The sequence below is a fragment of the Grammomys surdaster genome, unplaced genomic scaffold (genome assembly GCF_004785775.1).
Source record: "Grammomys surdaster isolate TR1022 unplaced genomic scaffold, NIH_TR_1.0 150, whole genome shotgun sequence".
Classification (NCBI taxonomy): Eukaryota; Metazoa; Chordata; class Mammalia; order Rodentia; family Muridae; genus Grammomys; species Grammomys surdaster.
Genome location: NW_021604608.1, coordinates 19,757,866 through 19,765,559, shown reverse-complemented (window position 1 = coordinate 19,765,559; position 7,694 = coordinate 19,757,866). Strand labels below are relative to the sequence as shown.

At 46.9% G+C, this 7,694-nt stretch overlaps 1 protein-coding gene across 1 annotated transcript in view; it reads right to left on the bottom strand.

Moving 5' to 3' along the window:
* The window catches only part of N4bp2 (NEDD4 binding protein 2), a 62,019-nt gene extending 55,794 nt beyond the window's left edge, over positions 1 to 6,225 (bottom strand). The window contains exon 1 of the mRNA XM_028765297.1: positions 6,161 to 6,225. The gene's annotated coding sequence lies outside the window, so the exon portion shown is untranslated. The remainder of the gene's footprint in view (positions 1 to 6,160) is intronic.
* Between the last annotated feature and the right edge of the window lie 1,469 nt (positions 6,226 to 7,694).

Below are 7,694 nucleotides of genomic sequence, written 5' to 3'. Positions count from 1 at the left end.
AATAAAGTTTATTAAAAAAAAAAAAGAAAATTTTCATCTATGCCATATCTCTGTTCTTTCTAAGTTAACTCCAAAATTAGTATTTAATTGCTTTTTTATTTGCTTCAATGCAAGTCAGATCATATTTTTCAGCTACTTTGTTATACCTTAAACAGTACATGGTAAAAATGACAAATAAGCAAGCAATTAGTGTGACTGTGAGAACACAGAGTACTAAGGAAACACAGGGCTTGTGTAACCCAGTTTTGTGTCAGAGATTTTTAGTAGAGCATCGCCCACACTTGAGACACGGCAAACAAGTATGACTTAGCAAACAAAAGTGCAGGTAACCATGGAAGTAAAGAGGCATTCAAGACAGACAAAGGTTTCCATAAGGCTGCATAGATTTAAAGAACTTGGGATGTTAAAGAAAAAAATTCAAATAACTACGACTAGCTCACTGAGGGGAAGAGGGAAGGCACAGGAAGATGAAGTAAATTTCACGTCAAATGAATTATACAAATTCCAAAAGCTAAATTTAGCACGTGAAAGCAATGAAAGAAAAAAAACCCACAAGCAAGATACTTGCTCAAATATTTTAGAAAGATTACTCTGGCTAAAGTGAAAGACAAAAAAACAATGGCTGACCAGTCCGGAAGCTATCATAGCAACCACAGTGCTATGAACCACAGTGAGATGATGCTAACAGTGGAATTCACCTGTAACACTAAGGATAACAAATACATCCATGAGATTGTTCAAGAAATAACCCAATGAGGCTCAGTGATCCAGTATAAGAAAGATGAAAAGGAACACAAAGAATGGCCTATGTACTGCCAAGAGTAAATGCACATGCACTACCTAGTTTAATCTTTCTGGAGAGAAAGAGATGCAAAGGGAGAGTCCTATGTACTGCTGGTTTGAGGATGGGACAGTTGATGATGACTAGTTTTGGAATATGTAGAGTTTGAATTACCAGAAAGAATATCTAAATGGGCATATCATTAAGCCAGATGCCCAGTTACAAGATCTTTGGGCTAATGATTTACAGAATTATTAGCACATACATGAAGACAGCAGAAAAATACTTTTTTAAAACAAGTATCTGTCATCCACACCAAAAGTTACTAGGGCAGCCATTCTCAACCTGTGGGTGGTAATCCCTCTGGGGTTGAATGACCCTTTCATCGGGGTCACATATCAGACATCCTGCATGATTATGAGATACTCACATTATGATTCTTAACAGTAACAAAATTAGAGTTATGAAGGAGCGACAAACATCATCCTATGGTTGGGGATCACAACATGAGGACCTGTACCCAAGGGTCACAGTATTAGGAAGGTTGAGAACCACTGCTCTAGGGTGTTCAAAATGATATTAAGCCAAAATGCTAATCATCAATACCAGCCTTCCAGAGATTCCAGGCTATGGAGACTGTTACTCAGTAAGCAGTAAGTACACAGGAAGGAATGAAGACGACTTTACAGCAAATACCACCCACATCTCAAAGCTGCAACGGCAGAAAGTCCTGAGGAAAGAGGGTCGGATAGACACAGAAATTCAAGACAGAAAGGATTTTTGGTTGGGGTTTTTATTGTTATTTGGGTTTGAGGTTTTTTTTTTTCAGGTGGGATGATGTGTTTTTGTTTTGAGACAGGATCTCAGTGTAGAACCCCAGCTGGCCTGGAAATCACTAGCCTTGAATTTGCAGTGACCCTCCCTGCCTCTGTCTCCCCAGTACTAGGATTGGAGAAATGAGATATCATGCCTACCTAGAAAAGAGGAATTTTTAGTGCTCACTTTGAAACAAACAAAAAAATTAAGTTCTATTCACATCAATCTCCCAAACTAATTCTTAAATTTAATTAACAAAAATACTTATTAAATATCCTTCTTAAAATATATGGATTGAGGATGGTAATGCATGCCTTTAATGCCAGCACTCGGGAGGCAGAGGCAGGGGGATATTTGTGAGCTTGAAGCCAGCTAGCCAGCCAGGGCAATGTAGGGAACAACTGTATCAATTTTTTTGATAATTGGCTTATTGCCTTTCTCCCTCCATCCATCCTTCTACCCACTTTTTTAAGAACATGTATGGATGTTTTTCCTGCACGTATGTGCCTGTACCACATGTATACTTGGTACCTATGGAGATGAACAGAAGATGTCATATCTCCTGAGTTCAGAGTTACAAACAGCTGTTAGTAACCATGTGGGTGTTGGATATCGAACCCAGGTCCTCTGGAAAAAGAGCTAGTGCTCCTAACTGCTGAGGTGTCTCTCTAGACCACCCCCCTTTTTTTTTTTTACTTTTTGAGGTAGGATTTCTAGGTCAGATTGGCTTAGAACTCATGATGTAGCCCACAGTACAGATCTACCCTGACCTTATTTGTAACAGTCCTCCTGCCTCAGCTTCCCAAGTCCTGAGATTACAAGCACACGCTGTCACCATTTAGGTTCTGAAACAGGATCGTGTCTCACTGTAGTTCATCGTCTGCTGGACTTTGGCAGGACATTTAATACTCTGTAGTTTTTATCAGGAGTAAGGCCTAGAACAATCCTCTGCCACATCATGAATTCAAGGTCAGTGTGGGCCTTGACACCATGCCCAACGGGAAAACAAGTAGAATAGGAGCTGACAGTCCATATTTAGAACAAAGCAGGACAGTGGACAGTCTAGGGATGTTTAGTGAACCTGGCTTTTTAGTGAACACAGGAACCAGTCTCAGTAAGAACAATGTGGAACTTCTGACTGGTAATTCCACTGATTAGTAATCCTAAGAATCCAGCTGACTTTTCAGCATAATAACCCACAGGAATCAATGAAGCGTTCTTTTCCGATGTTGAGCGTGTTCAAAGAGCTAACTGCCGTCTAGGAGCACCCGTAATCACGGGAAGGCAAGGAGCTCTGAGCCTTCCTTCTCAAGTCTCAAAACCTATGCTAGGCTGGAGACCTCACTAGGGGAAGGCCAGAAGACACAAGCAAATCCAATAACCAAAAGTCTTCATCGTTTTAAAAATTATATATACCTATAAATAAGGAAACTGAATTGCTACTGGGAAAACTGTCCAGGTGAGAACCAAGCAGTTTCTTTCCATCCATGTACATCCATGTGCGCATGCTGGTGCTTTACCCATCAGTCAACAACAAGGCAGTTCACTTGGAGTACTTTTTTTTTTTTTTTTTTTTTCGAGACAAGGTTTCTCTGTGTAGCCCTGGCTGTCCTGGAACTCACTCTGTAGACCAGGCTAGCCTCGAACTCTCAAACTCAGAAATCCGCCTGCCTCTCTGCCTCCCAAGTGCTGGGATGAAAGGCGTGCGCTACCACTGCCTGGCGGAGTAAATTTTTATACTAGCACATAAAATAAGAATAAAATCTTACAACTGATGAACCAAACAAATTTTTGAAAATGTAGTCATTCTCTCAGTAGCAAAAGATTTAGGCCAGACATGGTGGAGTGTGCCTTTAATCCTAGTTTGGGAGGAACAGGCAGGTGAACTTCTATATGAGTTTGAGGCAAGCATGGTCTACACAGAGTTCAGGGCAGCCTACATAGTGAGATCCTATCTCAAAAACAAACAAACAAACAAACAAACAAAAACAGTTCTAGTTTCAAAGGGCCATGAAAATGTATTAAGAGGGAGGTTTGGGGTTGGAGAGTTCCAGGAGTGAGTTCCAGGGCAGCCAGGGCTACACAGAGAAACACTGTCTGGGAAAAAAAAAAAAAAGGGAGGGGGCTGGAGAGATGGCTCAGCGGTTAAGAGCACTGACTGCTCTTCCAGAGGTCCTGAGTGCAATTCTTAACAACCACATGGTGGCTCAGAACCATCTTTAATGGGATCTGATGCCCTCTTCTGGTGTGTCTGAAGACAGTGACACTGTACTCACATATATAAAATAAACAAGCAAACAAACAAAGAGAGAGAGACGTTTGAACCATAAAAATATGTTTCCCTAAACCTTCATGGAAACCTCAATTAGGTGACTTTTAGCAATTTGAGTATTTCTCAGTGTCTTCTTATCTGTAAAACAAAGCTGAAAACAATGAATGCAAATTTCAGAGTGAGACAAATTAAAACACAAGGAATACTGAAGTCCTTTAAACAGGCTGGGCATCATCAAGTGTGTGATTTTATTATCAGGAAAACAAAGGCAATAAAAAGAATGTATTAATCTGCATGGGGGGTATCAAAAGAACTTCAATTTCAACTCCTACATAAACTACTCTCAAGGGAACTTAACAGATATATGTTGAGATTCACTGCTCAGCCTAGCCGTTGGCTCTGCCTCTAACTTACATGATTCTGTATATGAAAAGCAGAAGAGAAGGCAAAGATAACAGGCAGGCATGTACTTTCTAAAATTCAAGCTGATTAAGAAACGGTTCTGCTGGGTATAGTTGACCATAAAGAAGCAGAGGCAGATGGAATACATATGGAGACCATACCTCAAAAATAAATAAAGTTTCCTTTGTATAGCAAAAGGCGCAGACGTTTTAAAAGAAAAAAAAAATTTTTTAAAACACACCTCCATTGATAAGAGTTAGCCTCTAATTGTGTATAAGATAAATGCCTTTACCATGATTTAAGCCCATTTTTTTCTATTAAGTTCAGTACTGCCACTGTCTTCCCTTGACATCGACTAAAGCCAACAGGTGAACAGAAAGCTCTTTGAGTACAGTTACACTGATTTGCAGGGAAGGGAGGTCTGTTACTGCTTTCCAGGTTGGGTTTCTGTTGTTGTTGTTGATTTGATTCGATTTTTTTGTTCTCGTTAACTAAGTCGTTGTCTCTCTGCAGAAGAGCAGCAGCCATTTCTTTCTAATTCTTCCCAACATCTCCACCACTGTAGCCCCCCCTCTTCTCCGCAGAACATTTAAATAATACGTTGGCATAGTAACTGAAAATTGACTGACCTTTAACAAAAAAAAAATCGGCTGAAAGAAAACTGAACCACATTTACCAACACACAAAAACGCATGTTTACGTTTCTTTAAAAACGTAAAAATTATTTCTGTGAAAACTGAACCATAGGAGTTCGAACGAGTTGCATCTGCGAGCTAATTTGAAAGCCAACAGTGGAAGTGATTTTTTTTTTGTTTTTAGGGAATGAAAAGGAGAATATTACTATCAAAGGGTAATGTATTAAAAGAAATTAACTGAGAGCGGGGAGGCAGCTGCAAATCAGTCATTGTTTTCTAAAAGGCCAGGTTATCTCAGGGATTTTTTTTTCCTCGGGGGCTCAACCAATCCCCACCTTTTCTGAGTTAACCAGTCTCCAGGCAAGCCGCGCTTCCTGATTGGCTCGGAGATACCGAGTAGAAAAAGCAACCAATCCTTCTCAAGTCAGACCTGCGCTATGGAGACATTACAACCGCTGCATGGCAAGAGTGTGTACAAACCTGTCGGTGCAGCAGTATCACCTCCTACTCCAAAAGACATGTGCGGAAGGATTCCCTAACGCCAGCGGGCCCTGCCTCCGATCTGGCATCGACTTAAAAAAAAATTCTTCCCGCTCTCTTTTTGGGGGTGGGAATAAAGAAAGTGTTGTAACCAAAAGCGCAAGCGGGATAAACTCTGCCCTCGGTCTGACTCACTCTCTCGAAGCCCAGTTTTCCGAGAGCGAGAGGGAAAGTTACGGCTGGGAAGGGGCGAGGGTCGCAGGCGCACACGCCCGAGGGAGGCAAGCCTGCCGGTGTAGAGTGAGCGTGCGAGCGTGCGTGTGGTTTGGAAGTGAGTAAATAAACAGCAATACTAGCACTACGAGCCCGGGCAGGCGGCCCAAGTTCCCACAAGGCTCGGCCTGGGAAACGGCGGGGCGCTCGCAGGGGCGCGAGGTCAAGTCGGGGCGGGAAGGCACCCGGAGAGTCCGGGGGCGGGAGGGGTGTGTCGGGGCCTGGAGGCCCGCCAGGCGCTGGAGGCCGGGGAAGCTGCCGCGGCGCCCGCCTTCGCTCGGCCTCGGGCCCCGCGCCAGGGCCCGCCTCCCGCGACGCCTCACTCCCCTTCCGCCCGGCGCCCGGCCCGCGCCTGCCCGGGTTGCCGCGTCTCTCGCCGCCCGCCTCGGGCCCTCCTCCTGTGGGACTCCGCGCTCCCGGGATCCCCCCCTTCTGCTCTTTTCCTCGCCGGCCCCCTTCTCCCCGCTTCCCGCCGCCTGCCTCTCCACCCTCCGCCTTTACCTGCTGCGGGAACGGGGCGTCGAGGCCCGGGCCGTGTCGTCGAGTTAGCGCCGCGCGTCCGCAACCCTTTCCCGCCGCCGCCACTACGCTCTCCGGCGCGGCGCGGGGCTGGCGAGCAGCTGTGTCCGCGGGGGGAGACGCAGCGAGCGTGCGGAGCGAGGACACACTGCCGCTCTCCGTCCGACCGGGGAAGAGCAGCCGCGCAGGAGCCCGCCGCGAGAGGGCGGGTGGGCGGCCGCGTGGGGAGGGGTCTCGCGGCCGCCGCAATGGCTGCCACGTAGCCAGGTGGATCTCCGCCCCCGCCCCGGGGCTGCGACCTCTGCCGCTCCCGCACCCCCACCCCAGGCTCTCCAGGATGCGTCGGCCCACGCCACGGCGCCAGCCGGGAGACCCGAGCCCACCGGTGCTGGCGCCTCGCCGGCTCCGTTAAGAGAAGTGAGTCCCGGGCCTGGCGGGAGGCGCAGCCTGGGACCCGCGGCCCCCCGAGGCTCTCCCGGAAGCTTTCGGCCAGTCGCTCGCCCCCCAGGGCTCCGGGGAAAGGCGGGCGCCTGTCCCTTGGCGGTGACGCGGGGCCCGTGTAAGCGCCCCGGTGAGCCGCGGCCGGGTCAAGCCCTCACCTCTCTCCCGAGCCCGAAAAGCAAAACAAGGTCGTTCTGGCCCGGGGCAGCGAGGGAGGAACTAGGAGCTGGGGCGGGCGGGACTGCAGCTGCGAGGTCGGCGGGGCGAGGCCATGGGCCCCACGCTGTCCCCCACGGGGGCCGCTCACTCGGGGCGGACGGGCGGCGGCGCCCCGCGGGAACAAAGGGCCCGCGGCCCCAGCAACCCGGACGGAGGCTGCCGGGACCCAGCCCGCGCCGCCAACGTGCGGTCGGAACCCGCTGGCCTGAGCCCAAAAGAGCTGCGGCCTTTGCCAGTGTGGAGCTGGAGTTTTCAGGTGCCAAGAAAAAGCAACAGTGTTCCCTTCCCTGTTAACGATCCTGGATTATTAGCCCGTCCCCTAAACCCGCTCCATGTTTTTCCTGCTGGACTCTGACTTCCCTGATTAATTTGTTCTGTCCTGACATGAAACGATCAAAGTACAAAAGTGTCTCAACCTAGCTTTCTGATTAATGATGCTACTGGTCGTTTCGGGTTTTTAGTTTTGTTTTTGTTTTGCTTTTTTTGTTTTTGTGTGTTTTCTCCCGGAGTTTCCTCTCTTTGCAATTACTTTGTATTCTTTCACTGCCCCCCCCCCCGCGCCCGTAGTAAAATAACCTCTTGATAAATCTGTCAATTGTTATGGCAATTACTTAAATTGAATGTAGATGTGGAAAGAATACAAGTGAAAATTCTCTTTAGATCGGATTTGAACACTCTCAATGAGAAAATGGTCTAGAGGGCTTTTTCTAGAAACTAGTGTATTTAAGCAAAAACCTTAGGATGATAAATTTTCTGATGAAATCTCCCACACAGAAAAGAATACGAATGGATTTTTCACTTTGTCTTTTTAGAGATCTCTTGAGTTTCAGTGTTTAAAAAATATATACTATACAAA